The sequence below is a fragment of the Delphinapterus leucas genome, unplaced genomic scaffold, assembly GCF_059928025.1.
Source record: "Delphinapterus leucas isolate spDelLeu-1000000601 "Yukka" unplaced genomic scaffold, BTC_Dleu_Yukka2 spDelLeu_asBTCV2_sq62, whole genome shotgun sequence".
In the NCBI taxonomy this organism is placed as follows: domain Eukaryota; kingdom Metazoa; phylum Chordata; class Mammalia; order Artiodactyla; family Monodontidae; genus Delphinapterus; species Delphinapterus leucas.
Genome location: NW_028322271.1, coordinates 2,089,467 through 2,108,744, shown reverse-complemented (window position 1 = coordinate 2,108,744; position 19,278 = coordinate 2,089,467). Strand labels below are relative to the sequence as shown.

Here is a 19,278-nt window from a genome sequence, read left to right as displayed (position 1 = left end):
TAATAACAAAAAACATTTTTTATAGATTTTAAAACCTTACCAAGCATTTTCTTGTCCATTATCTAAGTTAATCCTCAAATCAACGCCATGAGATAGTTACTATTTTCCCATTAGAAGTGACCGCATATTAAATCCTTAGTGATTGCTCAAGAAAAGCTGAAATCTTGAGTGTACATCTATTGATGCCAAGGTTGGGTTTTTTACCCATGGGAACATTGGATGCTAAAATCCACAGGGATTTTCAGCTCAAGATGGCAGACTAGGAAATATATTTACTTTCTGGTCCTCCTGAAACCAGGTTTAAATAAAACTGTAGAAATACCCAAATTAATCAACCAATAAGAGCCAAGACATTGTGGAAGTCATCAACCACAGAAAGATTTCAACACATTTCGAGAAGGCAAACAATGAAATGGAGGGGCCATGAATAAAATAATGAAGAAAAGACTACCCTAAGTAGGGTCTGCACAAAGCCAGTCAGCTTTTGCTGAGCCCTGGTTATAGTAAAGGACAGAGGAAGGAAGAGGGGCTGAAAACAAGGAGACAAAAGTCATTTTAGGAAAACACGTTCATTTAATGAGCTCCAGGGAACACTCAGCCTGCTGCCATACTCACTCACGTATTACAGTGGATTGTTGGCACGCAAGACAAGAAAACAGGGAACCAACGAACAAAAATCAAGACACTGTTTCTTACTGAACTCTTCTCAAACGAGATCAAGAAATTATGGTTCAATGCCATAGCTGTAAATCATTTCTGCTCCTGGAGAGGTTAGAAAGGGCTTATAATAGTTACCCTTTTTTTTTTCAGACAGAATTTAGGTCTGAGCAAAAGCTTTTGTGTCCTCCAACCTCAAAGTTTATTGGGGATGGAAGTCCAAATTTGCTTCGACATACCATAAAAAGAATCTCATGAGCAGAGGGTCAAACTACTTTTGGAATATATGAATTATGCCCAGTGTGATTTTAAATAGATTTTAAACAAAAATATATAGATTTTTACTGATCTATATGATTCTGGGTTCTGAAACTTCTACATGTCACATGCCTGATACAGAACACACAATGTCAGTCCCAGGAGAGAGAAAACACTCCAATGAAGCAAGCCAAAGAAACAAGATTCGGACAAGGTAAAGTGACGTGTAGACCAAGACCAGGATTTTTCAATTCTTTCCTGTCATGCTGTAGCTTCCAGCTCCTGAATAACAACACATGTTTCCCTTGTCCTAGACACACAAGAGTATGTCTCCTCTATGGGGCATAAGAAGCTCTAGAGTTACATATGTGTAGTAAAGAGTGGACCCAGCCGGCATACTCACAATGACCAAATTGTGTTGCTCGTACTTTATTTTAAACCAATACATCGCTCCACGCTGAAGTTGCAATAAATCATATATTTGCTTTCTAGACATGAATGAGATGCCTTACTGGATATACTCCAGGAAGGCCAGAGAAACTGGCTTCTAATCCATACAGAATAATTCATTGATGAATTCCTTTCAGGATAGCCCATGATTTATCTAGAATATAAGCTTTACATACCTGGATCCTTCAAACTAGACCAAAGGGAAAAATCTAGGCTCCAAGCCTCAATCAGAAATGTGGGATGGTGCTATGCTGACAACTGGTGGTCCCTGACCTATCTTCTGAGATTAGAACCCAGTGTGGTGGATGACCAATTCACGCGTTGAACAAAAGAACACCTCCTACAGGGCAGTGGATGTGTTCATTACAGGTATGGCACTTAGGGCTAAGTATCATAAGGACTTCAAGAAACAAAAGAAAAAGTAACACATGAAGCATATATGATAAGGAGGCGCCAGAGTCCAGAGCACGAGCTCTGGAATCACACAGGCTTGCTTCGAATCCCGGCTAAGCCACTACCATCTGTATACCCTGAAGAACAGTCGAAGGTTGAAATGTTCTTTTACCAAATTTCGAAAAACAAGTGAAGAAAGAACCTACCCGCCAGGAAGGGACATCGTGGGGTGCAGCATCCAGTCGGGTCAGGGCTCTGCATCCCCTGCTCAGAAACCTTCACCGCCTGGCTCACGGTGACGCTGGCAGCTCAGCAGCCCTGGAGAAGGCGCTCCTGCTCCTGTCTCCAGGGCTCGCGGACAAGCTGGGGAGGTCCACGGAGGAGGCGGGCCACAGCCTGGCAAGCTCTGGGTGCCTCCTGCACTCAGCTCTGGGCAGGCTCTGGCCTCTGGGCCCCGTTGCGGGGAAGGGCTGGCCGATACATACCCAGGGCTGAGGGGTCTGCAGAGCCGGTGCCCAGGCAGCGTGAGCTCTGGAGGAGAAGCCTTCCACAGTCCCCAACAGTCTCCGCATGGTGGCCCATCCGGTGCCAAACACCTGCCACCCACAGCGACAAGTCCCAGCCGCTAGAAAGTCCAGAAGGGCTCGGGCTCTTTGCCCTCGGGCCGGGTTTCTCCAGGGGCTGGGCTTGTGTGGGGCCCCCAGCCCACCCCCTGACCCGCCCGCCCTTGCTCTGTGACACGTACAATGCAATGGCAACACCCAGGCTGAGCCGGCAGGCCAGTGTTCAGTGCGTGCTAGACCTTGAGAAGAGTTAGCAGCTAGGGAGAAGCTCTCCCACTTTCACTCGCTTTTCTCAGATCAGCCAGGCAGCCCATCTCACCCCAAAGCGATGGACACCACACCTCCTTCCCAGGCTATCGTTTTCCGTTCTGCCCCTGTTTTCCCTTTCCATTCTGCCCCTCTTTTCCCCAGCACCCCATCTACGGCTTCGGGTGTCATCGGTGCTGCAGCAGGCAGCACCTCTGACCCCGAACCTATGGACACCACACCACCTTCCCGGGCTTTCGTTTTCCGTTCTGCCCCTGTTGTCCCTTTCCATTCTGCCCCTCTTTTCCCCAGCACCCCATCTACGGCTTCGGGTGTCATCGGTGCTGCAGCAGGCAGCACCTCTGACCCCGAAGCTATGGACACCACACCACCTTCCCGGGCTTTCGTTTTCCGTTCTGCCCCTGTTGTCCCTTTCCATTCTGCCCCTCTTTTCCCCAGCACCCCATTTACGGCTTCGGGTGTCATTGGTGCTGCTCCCGGCAGCACCTCTGACCCCGAAGCTATGGACACCACACCACCTTCCCGGGCTTTCGTTTTCCGTTCTGCCCCTGTTTTCCCTTTCCATTCTGCCCCTCTTTTCCCCAGCACCCCATTTACGGCTTCGGGTGTCATTGGTGCTGCTCCCGGCAGCACCTCTGACCCCGAAGCTATGGACACCACACCACCGTCCCGGGCTATCGTTTTCCGTTCTGCCCCTGTTGTCCCTTTCCATTCTGCCCCTCTTTTCCCCAGCACCCCATTTACGGCTTCGGGTGTCATTGGTGCTGCTGCAGGCAGCACCTCTGACCCCGAAGCGATGGACACCACACCACCTTCCCGGGCTTTCGTTTTCCGTTCTGCCCCTGTTTTCCCTTTCCATTCTGCCCCTCTTTTCCCCAGCCCCCCATCTACGGCTTCGGGTGTCATCGGTGCTGCAGCAGGCAGCACCTCTGACCCCGAAGCTATGGACACCACACCTCCTCCCTAGGCTATCTTTTTCCGTTCTTCCCCTATTTTCCCTTTCCATTCTGCCCCTGTTTTCCCCAGCGCCCCCCCCCCCCATTTACGGCTCAGGCCGGCATCAGTGCTTCAGCAGGCAGCAGCTCTGACACCAAACCTATGGACACACCTCCAGGGCTGTCATTTTCCAGTCTGCCCCGTCTCCAAGTAGAACCACTACCTATTTCACACGGCTGTTCCTAGTTCTGGGAACACACCACGCACTGGTAGCAATGCCTCAGCCCATGCCTCGACTCATTTCCCTGCAACGCTGGCCAACAGATAGACCAACACTTCAAAGTTATGACAGAAAGTTGAGTAAGTTATACGCTTGGAATTGCATTTATTATTACTAACAAGCACAACTGTAGTGCTTAGACTATAACAAGTAATATTCTAAGTGCTTAGCAAATATTAACTCACTTAATCCTCATAATGGCAACCCTATAGGTAGGTAATGTTCATAATATTCACCTTTTTGGGGGGAAACTGAGGCCCAGGGGGGTTGAATAGCTTGCCTAATGCCACACAGTAAGTAGCGGGCAGAAACCCAGGATGAAAACCAGACCGTCTAGACTTTCATCACTTTGCTGTGTCACCTTAATAGATGTTGTGGTTAGGGAAGGGACTAAACTGACAAGACTCTGAACTTGAGAAGGGAGAAATTAGAAAGTGACTGATCCTAGAAACTAGAGAGGATTTCAGCTCAGAAATTTCTGGTGGTGAGACCCAGAAGAACAAGAACATGGTTGGAATATTAACTTGGGGTACTATCTGAATCCATTGAGAAATGGTTTTGTTTTGTTTTGTTTTTTTAACTTAGAAAGGCCAGCTGGATGAAGATTAATGAAACAAAAAGCAGAAAGGGAAAGAGGAAGGTGCCTGAAGTGAGACATAACCTCTTCCCTGTAAGTACTAGGGGTGGGCGTCCTGTGGGAAAGGATGGAGCTCTCTCTACAGGTTTGTCACCAGGATGAACAAGGAGAAACATGGCAACCATTGTACTGGTTTTGATGATTCCTCAAAAACCAAGGCTTTACTTTCCAAGAACTACCCACAGTAGCATACCTACCGTGTGTCAGACATGCCACCAAGTGTGTTTCCAGTCACACATTTTCATTGGAGAAATAGTTCCTATGAGGTACGCATTAGTTCCCTATGGCTGCTGTAACAAATGACTACCAATGAGCTTGCGTAAAACAAAACACACTCATTCTCTTATGGTTCTGGAAGACAGAGGTCCAAAACCAGTTTCCCTGGGCTGGAACCAGGAGTTGACAAGGCCGTCCATCCACCTTCTAGAGGCTCTAAGGGAGAATCTGTTTCCTTGACAGCATTCCTTGACTTCTGGCCACATCAATCCAACCCCAACTTCATCATCACATTCTCTTTGGAGTAAACACTCCCTCTGCCTCTCTCTTACGAGAACACCAGTGGTTACATCTGGGTCCATCCAGGTAGTCCAGAAGAATCTCCCCATCTCAAAACCCTTACTTTCATCCCATTGGCAAAGTCCCTTCTGCCATTTAAGGTGACATTCATAGGTTCTGGGGATTAGAAGGTGGACATTTGGGGGCAATGGTACTATTCAGTCTACTACAAGGTAGATACTATTAGCTTTCTCAGATGTAGGAAATGAAGTTTAGGGAAGTAATTTGTCTCAGGTCTACAATTTCCAGAGGAGAGATTTAAATTCTGCCAGGGAGACTTTAGGACACACTCTAAACAACTTTAACCTGTGTCCTTAATTACTGCATAATCCTTGGTTAAGAGTCACACTTAGGTATCAAGACCCAACTGAATATAACACAAGTACTGTCTCCTCTTTCACTATGTTTGCCTGGTGTATTTATGAATCTTGCCCAGAGCAGAAGAGTTCAGAAAATCGTTATACACGTTTACTAGGAGAAAGCATTTACCGTTTGATGTGCACGGAGTAATGGAAGGCTATTTAAAATAAAATAAAGTAAAATATGCCACCAAATCGTCAAGTGTCACAACAGAGGTAACCCCGTGGGAGTCTTGAGGAGACTAAAATTATCTCCAATTGTGCAGGTGAGAAAAGTGTCACTAAAGGCAGTTGTAGTTCAGCCAAGCCCTACGGCACAGAAGTAGGAATCTGGATATGTACGAATGGGAAAAAAGACATTTTAGGCATGGGAAACAGTTGAATGCTGAATGGATGAGAAATAGGCATTAGACCTTTCTAAATCAACTGGCTTATTAACTCAGTAAATCAGATTTGGTCAGTCAAACTAGCTTTAGCTGATTACTTATCCAGGGCATAGCTGTTGAGAGTCATTTTTGTCATAGAACAGTAAATAAAATTGTTGAACTATAGCTTTAGGCTTGCTAAGTGATAACAGATTGCTCTAGCTGATGTTCAAGTGACTTACTTGGTACTATTCACGAAATTGGGGGTTAACAACTGCTTAAGACAACATAGAGAATTGATCTTAAATAGTACTTGAAGTAGTTACTGTGTAAAGTATCTGTTCAGTAGCTCATGGTAAATGGATGTTTATAATCCCCGTTGGACAACCAACTGCTTTTCTGCAAATGGTAATGTGAATTGCTGTTGCATAAACTATAGTAATGACCACCTATCTAATCTGTTGTCCAAACCAGAAATCTTCTAACAATACTGGTCTCCTAATAAAAAGTAAGCATGAAGCTAACACACACTGGGTGTCTCCCGTGTGCCTGTGCATGCATCTATAGCTCACTGAACCCCCATAACAGCCCCCAAGAGAGGGACTCTGAGTGTCCCCATGCTGCTGGTGGAGAAACAGGCACAGGAAGGTTCAATAGTCTATCTACCTAAGATAACACAGAGGGCGGGAGAGCCTGTTTTTAAACCATCTGCCTCCAATTCCAGGTGCCAGGAGCCAGATTCAGCCTACAGGCCTCTTCTGCTCATCTGGAGGTGAAACCATGTGTAAGGATTAGTCAAATCCTGTCTTCACTCCTCAAGGTAGCTTGAACACTTGCACGTCCTCCAAATAGCACGTAGCATAAGCAATAAGATGTTTGCCCCGGGTACTGTCCAGGAACTTGGAATCAGCTGTGTCTAGTTAGGCTGAGCTGGTTAAGACTGGAGAGGACCACCGATCTTCCACCTGGCCCAGTGCCTTTTGACCTCCTGCCATCAGAGGGCCGAAAACTACAGCCTGAGAATGTGCTGAGCCCCGTAGCCTAGTTACGCCAGCTCAGAACAATGAGGAGCACACCTTTTCCCAATCACCTTTCCTCATGCTCCCCGTGCCTCATACTGCCCTGCTTCTTTATTCTTTATCCCATAGATACCCCAAGCCCCTTGCCTTTGGGGAGGCGGATTTGAGAGCTATTGTCACGTCACTTCCTCGCTTGGCTGCCTTGTGAATAAACCTCCTCTTTGCTGCAAACCTCAGCATGTCAGTGTTTTGGCTTGCTGCGCCTCAGACAAAATGGTAGGGAGCAGTGGTAAAGGTCCCTTGCCTGTGAGGGAAGCTGGTTGCTAGTAGTCACGTTGCAGATGTTTTCTCCTCCCGGGGGGGCAGACGTCCTGCTCTTCCAGAAAGAAGGGAGAAAGGCAGGAGCTGGACCCTTGCTCTCAGGGTCACCGTCACCTAGGAGCTCGTTAGAAACACAGAATCCAGGCCCCACCCAGAACTACTGAATTACAGCCTGCATTTAACAAGATCCACAGGAGAGGCATACCCATATTAAAGTTGGAGAGGCACCAAGCTGGAGTCCACGTAGCAGAGAAGCAGACAGGATTCTAGACCACGCAGAGTGTTAAAGGCCAACAGTTTGTTTTCTATTCTCAAAACAATGTTTTTGAGCCATGTTTATGAGCAATGTCCCAACTTGCTTCTAAGGTTTCTTGTGTGAAGAATGGATTGGAAGGAAACAAGATATATGGACACTAGTTAGGACCTCATTGCAACAGACAGGCAAGTTCAGTATGAGGATGTTGAGGAAGAGTTGACAGATTCAGAAGAAATTCAGGAGATAAACTGAAGCGGGCTTAATGGGGTATGAGACGGAGGAAAGGAAGGTCTTAGGGAATTTAAGGGTTTACTCCACGTATGAGCAAAGCCTCAAAATTCATCATTTGAACGTACAGAGGTAGAGCTCTCAAAGGACACTGGTTAGGAAGCAACAGTACGCCCTTTATAATTCCAAGAGACAACACGGATCAACTGTCTCGATGGAAAACTCGGCGGTACCGGTGCGTTTTTTCACTCAAACTTAGTTCCAGTGCCTATTACTCACATTTTCTGTGCCTAAACAACACGGCTTGAGGAACTGAAGGGGATTCCATCCTGGTAATTAAGGAGGGTCCCCAACACTGACAGTCCCATCTTAAAAAGCAGTCCCGCTGCATTTTACCCAAGGAGCAATGGCCAGAGCCTCCCTTTTAAAACGATGGGGAGAAATCAGAACATCACACACTGTCCCTTTCAGCTACTATGAACTGAGCCGCGAGACGACCAGCACCCCCTAGCACAGCGCGGACGGGCCAGCGCACGGGGGCCACTGTGACAGGCGACAGCACAAGAGACGGAAGCCCAGGCCCAGGGGCTCCGAGCTCCACCGGCAACGCCCAGGGGCCAAGGCGTATTACCTTTCCGGGATGTGCTTTCCGCCCTTCCTCGTGGCCGACGAACTGGCTCATGTCACCCCCGCCAGGAGTGCCAAAGTCGCCAACCCGGCATCCCCGGTGCCAGCACAAGGCCACGAACCACAGGCGCCTAGGCACAAGCCCACGCAGCTCGCGGACCTCCTTCTACCGCGCATGCGCCACCGCGTGGCGTGTCGAGATGACTGTCATCACGCAGGCGGATTAACGCGCTTGATCCGTAAAGAGGATTCTGATGCCTGCAATTTCCCTCCTTAGCCGGAGGCTGGTAGCACACGTCCATTAGTTCGTGTGTGTACCCTTCAGCATTCCAATCATACGGGACATGGAAAGTTGTCCGACTCTCCCAGTTTCTTGTGTGGTTCTTTCAGATATTTCCCAAGTGCTTACATTCACACTTGTATCTTGTATGTAAGTATTTGTACGTAACAGGTATCCTGTAGTTTACAGAAGAGCAGCACACTATACACGTACTACATACATAGTCTACAATGTGTCTTGGATAGTGACGCTGTTATCTTTCTAAAATATAAACTTGGCTGGATTGCTCTGTCGCTTGAACATCTTCACTTAGCACAGAATACAGCCCAGGTTGTTAGCACAGCATTGAGAACTCTTTATAAACAGATATCAGTCTGTCTCTCCAACTGAATTATAAGTTCAAACTATGACTTACAAGGACCTACATCATCCACCTCCCTCCTCTGCCCTGCCAGCCTCCCCTGATCTCATTCTCTACTGCCCTGCCCTCACTCACTTTCCCCTGTCCAGCCACACTGGCTTCCTTACTATTCCTCAAACATGCCAAGCACAGGCGTGCCTCAGGGACTTTGCACCTACTATTCCTTCTGCTTCAGAACACACCCTCCCACCCCATCTCCACTCTCCCAGGACACACCCTCCCACCCCATCTCCACTCTCCCAGATATCCAATGGCTTGTTTCTCACTGCAAGGCTCTGCTCAATCGACATCTTAATAGAGGGGACTTCCCTGATCACCTACCACATTCCCTCACCTCTTCATCTTCTTTTGTTATTCTCCAAAGCATTTACCACCGCTTGACACTCCACATATTGACTTATTTATTCATCTCTCTCCCCCACTAGAAAGGAAAGTACGTAAGGGCAAGAACTTTGTTCTCTTCCTACTTCCTAGAACAGTGCCTTCAACTTACAAGGTGTTATACAAATATTTGCTGAAAATGAATGTATGACTTCTTTGCCCTTTCACACTACCCTCTAGTCACACCAGAGGCTGCCCCTCCAGAGCACAAGTTCAAGCCCTGGGCCTTTTGTACCTGTCCCCAATACCTGGGCTGTCCTTTCCTCATTCCGGCAAAATCCTCTTCCCCCAAGCCCAGCTCAAACGCTGTCTCCTCAGTCAGGCCTTCCTCAATTTCTCCTCTATAATCCTGCTGCACTTGATTCTTTTATCATAATTAACCCACTTAGACTCACTACATGTTTCTCTTCCTAGACAACTGTAAGTTGCTACTGAACAAAGACTTCTACTCACCTCTGTATCCCCGTGCCCTAACAACAAACCTATAAGGCTCTCGGTGTTTACTGAAACAATTCATTTTCTGAGTCTCTACCCATTCTAGGGAGTGCGTAGTATAGTCTCCTCCTCATTATCAGTGAGCCTGGCATCTGTGGGAGGGCCTTACAGCAGAGGAAGTCACCAATGGATCATAACTAAGGTCCTGAGACTGCAATGGCAGACAGCATGGTGAAGTTAGCCCACTGCATGCAGAAGACCCACAGAGGAGTCAGCATATGCAATGGACTACACTTGGTATAACATGTGAACAATCAAGGTTTACAAACGTGTTCTCATGCACTTGTAAGGATCTTCTAGCCCACGCGGAACAGACAGAACACACACAAAGGAGCCTGGAGGAAGTGAGTAGGCCGGCAGCTGCGCCCTAACGTCTTAAGAGGTAACATTTCTGTGACTACAGTTTAAACACATCAGATAATTTGCCTCCTTTCTAGACACCCTGGTTATCACAGGACAGGCCAAGCCTCTCAAGTTTTAAAGCTAAAGTACACGGAAGATCTGTGAATAGGGCTGAAGATATTTAAGAGCTAGTACCTGCATTAAGCAACCAGGTTATAGAATGAACATTTATCTTGAAATTCCAGTCTCTCCCTCTCTCTCTCGCCTCCTATCCCCTATCTTCCCACCTCCATCTCTATTCCCTCTCCCCTACTCCCTGTTTTATGTATATACGTGCATCATTTTATATATACACGGAATATTTACTGTCTGTTAATAAAGTGCACACTCCTCAGGCTAAATTTAGAAAGAGGACAAAATGAACACTTTCACATGGGCGTCCGTGGTGTTCCAAAGACAAAAGATTCCTCAGTCTTAAAACATGGCGAACACCATGTTCCTTCTGATAGTTAGATGCTAGAAAAAGGCAAGTGGATCCTTAAAATTCACACGCTATTAAGACCTACTATCAACAGAGTAGATCTTAAAGCGGAAACAAGGAAACACCAGCCTTTTAAGTTCTTCCTGTCTGAAGATAAGAGTAAGAGGTGGTAGTGTTCTTCCTCACTTGCACCCGAAGGGTAAAAGCAGCAAAAATATCTTAAACACATATATGATGAGGAAGTCACTCTACCTGGTCCACTCTGTTTTGTTTTGCTTCTAGGGATCTGTCTCACTCTGAACCTTTGCTTTTTGTTTTCTCTTTTATGTACGCTAAGAACCTGAGAGTCTAAACCTTTTCTTCCACCTCTCAACCAATAAACAGGACAAAAGAACATTTTTATGTTTTTATGTATTTTCCATTCAAATTTTTAAAAAAGAGATAAGTAAGCTAGCTCAGTTCATATTTCTCACAAAGATCACTTTCCAAACTAAACTAAATTGTTTGTGACCATAAACAGGAAAAACACTGTACTCTAGTAGCACCATCTGACATTTCCACCTTAATGTTACCAAACACAACTTGACACTAATGTCAGAACTATTAAAAATGTTAAAAATCCCCAACCCCACTCAAAATGCATACCAAAGTTCAGGTAAAGGAAAAACAAAAACAAACACAAAAGCAACTCACCGTTATCTTTATGTTCTTTCAGAAACCCATTAACAGCACACTGGAATTTAAAACTAGTGTCGTCATCTGACACCTGATGCCCAATTGTACACATTTTTAAATAAGGAAGAGTTTCTGGTAAGTCCTATAAGGCAAAACCATGAAAATATGTATTATTTCCTTTGTAGGGAAAGAATAAAAAATTAATTAGAGAAGGCAGAATATAAACCAGGAGAGTACATTAAACTTTGTATGTCAGTCATTCTGATGAGAGCCATTTTTTCCAAAGCTGCTTTAACCAGTAATTATCACTTGAGTTTCATTCAAACTGCAGAACGGACAGTTACCAGGCATGCAAAAGGAAAAGCAAATCTATGTGAATGAATGCACATGTAACTCAAAATGATATAAACAGTTCTGCCTACATTTATGTTCTATCTTACATTTCAAGGGCCATAAAGCGGCTGTGATTTAAGGAGAGTAGTAGAATAGAGTCAGAAGAACTTGGATTCGAATTAGGACACAGAGGCAATTTCAGGCATTGCTGAGAACTGGTATTCTTGAGGTGGGAGAAAGTAGACTATCAATAGAAGACAGAAAAGGATAAGTGAAAATTCTCTAGTTCTGAATTTAAATGGAAAGTAGCAGTAGGAACCTATGACATATTTTAAAAATATTAAAAACAAACGTACATATTTCCTAGCTCTGACCACTGAAAAAGTCTAGAAACAACTGATGTCATGTCAAAAGGACTCAGGAGTCACCGAGAAGCTCCAACTGGCCAAAGATAGGGCCTCAGTTAGAATAATAACTGTAACGGAGTCCACGGTGATAGGAATAAATAAAATTTTACAAAACTGGTCAACACTGGAGGATACTTGTGGATCAACTCATTATTTTGAAAACCGTTAAATAAAAGAAGAGAATCATGCCTCTACAACTGAGCAACCAAACAGCTGATGAGGGGAATCTTCTCCTCGTACAAATATACCCAGCTAATAAGTGAAAAAAAGAACAACAGAATTCACCATTCTTTGAAGCCTCAACTGAATTAATGGATGTAGGTATGAATCATCAGTGACTGCTAATACCACAGAAAGACACAACTATATACGTCTCCATGGAAGAACACATCATCACCCATGAAACTGTCTTGCCAAAACAAAACATGCAAGCTTCATTCAGATCAACTACCGATTTACAGGAAATAAAAGGACTGAAGGATATGTTACCAACACATGGAATGTAATCATCGGCATCTAGATGGGACAAATCACCTGGTTTCTTTAAAAACAAAATTCAAGGAGGAAAAAAAAAGTGAGAGAGACATGGAGGGAGAACCTATAGATTAAACAAGACTTCAGAGACCTAACAATCCACGGCAAAGTGTGGACCTTATTTGGATCTAATTCAAAATTCTTATAGACAATTTTTTATGACGTTTAGGAGACAACTGCAAATTTGAGCACTCCCTGGGTATTTAATATTAAAAAATGATATTAAGGAATAAAAGTCCTATATTTTAAATGCACGTACCAAAAACGTACAGGTGTAATTTACATGTTGTCTCGGAGCTGCTTCAAGATAATACGGAATGGGGTGAAACAGGTGGGGGTATAGATAAAACATGACAGCCATCAGTTGGTAAATAAGAAAGCTGGATGAGTTCCTGGGTATACAAGGAACACTCACAGTAGTTTTATACTTTTGTATATGCTTAAAATTTGTGATAATTGTTTAAAAACAAGACGACACTGTAGAAAACAGTTTGGCACTTTCTCACAGGTTAAGCGTAGAGCTTAGTATTTGGCAGTAGGCTATGATCCAACAACTCTGCTACTACCTACGCTGCACATCTAACAGAACTGAAAGCAGGGATTTGAACAAATATCTGTACACCAATGATCATAGCAGCATGATTCACAATACCTACAAGGTGGAAAACAACCAAGTGTCAATCAGCCGTTGAATAACAAACTGTGGTCTATATACACACAATGGGATTTTCTAAGCCAAAAAAGAAATGGCATTTCGTTACGTGCTATAACATGGATGAACCTTGAAAACACGACGTTTAGTGCAATAAGCCAGACACAGAAGGACAAATACTGCAGATTCCACTTACACGAGGTACCTAGAATAGGCCAATTCACAGAGACAGAAAATAGAATAGAGGTTACCAAGGGTTGGTGGGAGGGAAAATGGGGTTGTTACTGTTTGATGGTTACAGAGTTTTTGTTGAGGATGATGAAAAAGTTTTGGTTCTAGACAGCGGTGATGGTTACACAACACTGTGACTGTACTTAATGCCACTGAACTGCATATTTATAAACGGTTAAAAGAAATATGATTTCTCTATATTTTACCACAATAAAAAAAAAAGCAATAACAGAGCTGAAATTTCAATTCTTCCTTTTCCGAGAGTCAGTTTCATCGTCTGTAAAATTAGTAATTGTAGTTGTCTATCCTCTGAGCTTAGTGCAGGGTAAGCACTCAGTAGGAGATATCAGTACTACTTCCACTTCAAGAGCAAAGGATTGCTGTGAAGATTAACTAAGTCAATGGATATGAAAGAACTTTCTAAATGGCAAACTGCTCTACAAATATTAAAAGACATTAGGTGTTACTGTCCCCCAAGGCCATGGAACAGGTCAGAAGGAGGATAATTCTTTTGCACTGGAATGTCCTACATGGGCCAAGAGAATAGGTGGGTTTCTGTACTATATCAGAAGGCATCAGGAAAAGGAAGCATAAAACTTAGAGAACAATTGTCTTTTACACTGATGCTTAAACATGCTCAGGCAACTGCTTAACATAAGTGCTAAAGACATAATGGACATACCTTTCTTTCTTTTTAGGATACTACTGTAACTACTAAAAGTTTACTTCATTTTCAAAATGTAGAACATGGAAGCTTATAGAATTTCTTAAGCATATCTAGAGCCTACTGCCAAATACTATAGTTCAATTCATATCTTTCATCTCATTTTGAAACAGCAATTACAAATGTGTATTTAAGGAAACCACTAGCTTCCCTTTTTGAACCCACGAGAGAAGGCCAGGACTCACCTTAGCATAAGATGATAACTACTGAACCACTATGAATTATTACAGTATCAGAAAGAAGGTCATTTTCAATTACGCCTTCCATTTACCTCTGGCTTGTAAGAGCGGCGAGTATTTGCTAAGTCAACAATCAGCCCAAGTTCTTCATTCTGTCCTTGGATTTTGTTAAGAGATCCAAGGGGGAGAAACGTTCTTCTGGAGCAAGATTCTTTTCAAAACTCTGTCAGAAAGAATAAAATAAGGAAGAACATATGTTTAAAATCCTTTACTATATTATCCATTTATTCAAACCCTGGGATGCTAACATATGAGATTCAAAGTAAAGTTTCCTCCTCTGCAGCTTACAAGCGATATTACAATCCTTTCTTCCAGAGAGATTAGACGGAAGAAAATAAGCTCACTTCTATATAGTTATTTCTATGTTTGTTTATTTCATGTTGGTCTCCTAACCTGACTCTAAACTCCCAGAAGGCAGGGACCACATCAATTTTGCCTACCACTGTATTGCCAGCTCCAAGCGGAGTGCCTGAAAATAGACACAGAAATAAATACTTCTTGAATATCTACATATAGGAAGGATGGCTTTCACTGCTAAATATTCTTTCATGTATTTGGCTTATACATGTACCCTGTTCCATTGATCTCTTTGGTTATTCAAGTGTCAGCAACACACACTTTTTTTCTTCATTAGTAGACTAGTTTTAGAGCAGTTTGAGATTCACAGCAAAACTGAGCAAACTGTACACAGTTCCCACTTACACCCTCTCTCCTTCATCCCACACAGCCTTCCCCATTATCAACATGCCATACCAGTGTGCTTCATTTGTTAGAATTCATGAACCAACACTGACACATCGTTATCAATCAAAGTCCACAGTTTATTGCATTCATGGTACAAGTAACCGACTATTTCTTTATTTCTAGTATAGTCATCCCCAAACATTTACATACTGAGATACATATTACTTTCTTATAAATTACTTTATTCTTTATTTATAGTTAGGGCATTGCATTGTTTTTTTTTGTTTTTTAATTAAGTACAAAAGTTGGTTGTATTTGTCTATGAATCCCATTTCTGGATAGTAAAAGAGGTATTAAAAACTATTTGCTATAAAAAGGGAAAATGGAGTACGACGGGGTTGAGAGCCAGGGCTCTATATGGTGAATTCAGATTTCTGGAAGAATATGGTATTAACTTTTGCTCACCTTTTTTAAAGGAACTTTGAAAGCAATGAAACGAGTCCCAGGCATCCGCTGTTCAACTGGGAGATAGTCTTTCCACCTGTTAATATAGTTTTTGTTAGGCAAATTTTATGTTAGGCTGTCTCCCTGCACAGGATGAATGCGCCTTGAAAATGGAAATCATATCCATCTACATCGGCTCCCAGGTGGTCCCAGCGTCCCGACCCCGACCCCGGCCGCGCGCGACACACTTTCCACAAACTGACACACACGGAGCCCGCGCGAGGGCCGGGTCGCGCGGGCTTCCCCGCCGGGTCGCCTGGAGGCCGGTCCCCCGCAAGCCGAGCGCACGAAAGGGCGCCCCAAAGGCGCCGGCCCAAGGCGCCCGCTGCGCTTTCCCTTTGGAAGCTGGGCTGCGGGGCCCAAGCGTAAACCCTGAGACAAGGAACACGCGCACCACGCCGCCACGGGGGACGACAGGCCGGGCGCCCGCCTAGCCGGACACCCTGCATTTCTGGAATCACCGGACGCCTGTGTAAATTTCCGTCTGGCCTGTCATTTTCCAAAGGCCACTCAAGATCAGGGGACAGAACGCCTCCTCTCCAAGTGTCCTGCCAGCCCACCCACTCAAGATCAGAGGGACAAAATGCCTGACTAAAACAAAACAAAACAGAAACACAAAAAAACTGGAGAGAGGGAGGAAAGGGTGCCCTGAAAAATAAAAAAAAATTAAAAACACTAAGCACGTTGACAGCGCTAAGAATAAACTACCAGGAAAAAGAAACCCTACATGTCAGATCCTAAAGTACAGAAGGGCAAGCCCGCCGACATTCCAGGACCGGGGGGACCGGGGTCCCCAGCCCTGCAGAGCCAACCGCAGACCGGCTCGGGCGCCCCTCGGAAGCGCGGGGTCCCCGCGGCCGAGTCTGTGCCCCCCGGCCGGCGCCGGCTCCCCTCTGCCCACCCTGCGCGCGGGGGCTGGAAACTGCCGCGGAGAACCACGGCGGGGGGGGGGGGAAGGGGGGCTCCAAAGAGGGTCTGGCGACTCGAGTCGCTCCGTTTCTCGGCGGGCTCAGCGCGCGCCGTGGGGGAACAGGAGCGGGGGTCCGGGAGGAGGGGACGGACGGCACTTACGTAGACCGGCAGCGGCCACGGGTAGACGGCGGGCTCGGTCCCCAAGAGCGACTCCAGCCTCAGCTCCAGCTTCTCCCCCATGTCTTCGCGCGCGGGCCCCGCACCGCGCTAGTCTGGCGGTTGGGGGAGGGGCGCGGCGCCGCCGGCGGGGGCGGGGCAGACGGGCAGGCGGGAGGCTGAGGGGGGCCTGGTCTGGGCCTCAGCTGCCGCCGCAGCGCTCCCGTCCGACCCCCGGCTCCCTCTTTGTGGTCACAGGCCCGGGGCCTCCAGCGCTGCTGCGAACTCGGGCCGGCGTGAGGCGACCACAATGAGCCGGGGGCCGGGCTGAAACACTCCCGGCACGCGCGATCCGCCCCGTGGACTCGCAGGCTCGCACGCACGCACGCACGCACGTACGCACGTCTTCGGCTGCCCCTGGCCACCCCCACCGGCCTGAAGTGGGGACCCGGGAAAACCCCTCATGGACAGTCGTGGCGGGTTTGACTCCCGACCTTGACGTAGCGTGACACACCCCCTCCCCCCCAATAAAAGAAAAGGAGCATAGGAGGCAATCTCATACATTATTGATAAACACATACAAAGACGCTATTGGTACAAAACTATTTCTCCATATAGCAACTTTGAATTTTAATAATAAATACATATATGTATCAAACATTAATAAAAGAATAAAATTATCCAAAATGAGTACATTTGCTCTTGTTTTGCAATTAGTTCCAGGATTCTATTTTAGATTACTACTTCATATCTGAGAGAGTTGGGTGTGTGTTTGTGTGTTTGGTTTTGTGGAAGCTGCATTGTGCTAAATTTTACCTTTCTTTCTTGAATTAAATGGCTTTTGTCATCCCTTGGGAATACTGAAGACAGCAACAGCAGATTACTACCTACCAGTGGAAAAGTATAAATAGCAGTTTTAGCCACTAGTGATTCTGAAATCGCCCTTAACTTTGTCCTTATAAAAATGCTCCAAGAATTACGTTTTGCAAATCCACAGATTTACTATCCATATTCAAGTCATTTATGTAGACAAAGAATGTAGCCAGCCTTATCAGTAACACAGGATGTTATAGCCATCAAGCCATCAGCCACTGAAGCCACACCCAAAGCCGCACCCTGAGGGGATTCAGGATGGAGAAAACAGGATACTGGCCCTAGATAATTAAAGTGCAAATCAAGGGAATGATTTCCAGGAGACCAGATTCTTGCATCTCACCATATATAGAAAAGTGCTACATTTATTAACTTAAGATGTCTAGTTTCTTTAATTAACAGTAATCTTTGGATGTTCCAACTACCTGTCTTTTTTTTTTTTTTGCAAGAACCTCTAAATACCCTGTGCCCTCCCTTAGCTCTTCAGAACAGTCCCTCAGAGCTATCTGAGAGGCTGTCTCCTGATTTCAGTCCTCAGTATGTCTTCCACATAAAACATAATTCTCAACTTCTAGGTTGTGCATTGTTTTTCAGTCAACATTTAATTGTATGGCTCATGTAGGTACTATGCCTAAATGTAATGGGATGAGCTGTAAATTATTAAAACTAGATAAATCCTGTCAGCTCTACCACTAGCTGAGATCCAGGCTTTCACCTCTGGATACCTCTGGCAGATATGGGGTCTGTGTTGGTCTTAAAATTATTCTTAGAATAGTGGGGACTCATTCATTCTTTCAACACATTTTATTGCTTATATTCTATGTGTCAGTTACAGTGCTGGGTCTTGAAATACAGAAGTCAACACACGAAAATACAAGGATAAAACACATTTTCTACCATATTAACTTTTTTCATTCATCAATTCATCCCTAAGTCATTCAACACGCATCTTCTTATTGAATACTGATGAGGGGTCAAATGCTATGCTAAACACTCAGTATATAACTGCAAACGAGATGGATAGGCCCTGATTTTGATGTCACTACTATCTTTTGTCCTGCCATATAATGGGACAGCTTCATTATTCCCTTTACCCTAAGTTTTTATCACAAATTGCTAATGAAAATAAAGCTGTTAGTGGAGTTTCAACATGCATAGGTAAATGAGAACACAGGACTCCCCTTTCTCATGTCCCGTTCTCCTCCTTCTAACTCCCTATGTGAACTCACTTTGTGCCAAGGCCAAGAAGCTGTGCCCCAATAAGAACCAAGCTGATTTCCTCACACTGACTGGGGCTATTGCACACTTAGAAGACTTGATGCTTAATTTTGATAAGCAACTAGAAGACCATGGAGACAACCTATAAAAATGATTTGTCTTGGGAGAAAATACTAAAGAGGGTTAATGTGCTGTTCCACATGTCTAACCCCCTGGATTAAACCACAGGCACCAAGGTCACCAAGTGTACTTGGCAACAATGAGCTAATAATAAAAAAAAGCATCATACTGTTATTGTATTCATAGTCCCCCAAGGCGCTCTCTGATAAACACCACAACCTCTAAGAGAATTGAGAACAGCTTCCTTGTGGGGTAGGTCATATAATATATATGCATCTTTTTCCAAGCAGTTAAATCATATCCAGCTATCAGCACACCTTACTTAAGGCGATCGTAATGTATGAGATTAAATGTTCCTACCTGATCGGAAACCTTCTTGTCCTCAATTCATTGGCTGTACTGGATTTTTTTTTCTTGGGTCAGACTTTCAGACTTCTACCAGAAA

The 19,278-nt window shown here is 44.9% G+C and overlaps 1 long non-coding RNA gene across 1 annotated transcript; it reads right to left on the bottom strand.

The window, feature by feature from the left end:
- Nucleotides 1-10,371: 10,371 nt before the first annotated feature.
- LOC149743876 (uncharacterized) lies at nt 10,372-16,538 on the bottom strand. Its single transcript, XR_016391685.1, has 3 exons — nt 15,516-16,538; nt 14,399-14,529; nt 10,372-11,388 (listed from the first exon to the last, which is right to left on the bottom strand). It is a non-coding gene; the product is annotated as an uncharacterized LOC149743876 (long non-coding RNA).
- Nucleotides 16,539-19,278: the final 2,740 nt, after the last annotated feature.